We start from the raw sequence: 1239 nt of genomic DNA, 5'->3' as shown, positions 1-1239 counted from the left end.
CCAGACAGAACTTTTATTACCTTCCTGTCCTCCATTACCCCTTGGCATTCTTGAGGAAGATGCCAGAGGCAGGTACCCAAAGGAGAGGGAACCAGAAGCGACATGAAAAGAGGGACCTAGGCACAAAGCTGGTCAGTTACGGGCCACACTTGGGAGTTGTCCCTGATGAGGATAGGCACCCACAACCCTTCGGACATTCAAAACAGACACAGTAAACAACTTCCAAACCACACATTCAGGACTGGCAGAGTGGCTCAAAGTGGTAGAGTACCTGCCTAGCAAGCATGAGGCCCTGAGTTCAAACCCCAGTTCCGCCAAAAGAAAGAAAGAAAGAAAAAAAAAAAAAAGATCCACACATGAGTGGAAAAGAAGCTAATAGGCTGAAACCTGGGGACTCCTGGATTTCAGCCTGGTCCCAGTAGAGCCTGTAGTAGGAAATTATTGCTGACAGCTGGGTGGAGTTACAACTAGCAGGAACTGAGACAAAAGCCATCAGATAACACCAAGTGGATCAGTACAGAAAATAAGAAAGCCAGTTTATCATGAGAACAGTATTGCCAATTGCAACAGGCAAGACTTCAAGATTTCCTTCTAATGGAGGAGGCTGGACTGCGATCCAAGTTACCGGATGGACGGAGTCCTAGAAATCTGGCTCTCCCAGTCAAGGTTATCCTTTGCCCCCAGAACTCACATCTCAGCCAGGCAGTGAGCCCCAGGCCTTGGTTGTCAATCCAGGAAATCCTAATGTTTAAGTGTCTTTCCTAGACCTAAGAGCAACCATATCCTGTCCATGTTCTCCATTCTTCTTTATCACCCCACGCCTTCATTACAGGTCCTGCTTCCCAGTTTCTCAGATTATTTTTCTTTGGTTACATTTTAAGTCTGATGACTCCTAATTACCTATGAAGCACTCTTTAGTTTCACCAGTATATGCACTGAAAGGAGATGAACACCCAGGAAGTCCTGTGTAAGCATGTCCCCCCTATAATTTGTGGGCTCTCATGATCATTGCTGAAACAATAAATATTTATTAAGCACTTTTATTCCTTACACAATACAAGGCACAGTGGATCGACATATGAATAACATGTTCCTTCATGTTTCCTAAATAGAAGTTCCTGGTCTAGAGAGGAAGACAGTATATAATCAAGTATAGATAATGCTGATTCAATTGTGGGGATAGAGGCAAAAGGATCATGGGTTTGAGGCCAGCCTCTCTTAAGAAAAGAAAAGAAATAA

The 1239-nt window shown here is 44.1% G+C and overlaps 1 non-coding gene across 1 annotated transcript; it reads left to right on the top strand.

The window, feature by feature from the left end:
* The first annotated feature begins 243 nt into the window (after nucleotides 1-243).
* On the top strand, nucleotides 244-317 carry Trnaa-agc (transfer RNA alanine (anticodon AGC)). Its single transcript has one exon. It is a non-coding gene; the product is annotated as a tRNA-Ala (tRNA).
* The last annotated feature ends 922 nt before the right edge of the window (nucleotides 318-1239 follow it).

This window comes from Castor canadensis, chromosome 12, assembly GCF_047511655.1.
Source record: "Castor canadensis chromosome 12, mCasCan1.hap1v2, whole genome shotgun sequence".
NCBI classification, from domain to species: Eukaryota; Metazoa; Chordata; class Mammalia; order Rodentia; family Castoridae; genus Castor; species Castor canadensis.
This window is presented reverse-complemented; position numbering and strand designations above follow the sequence as displayed.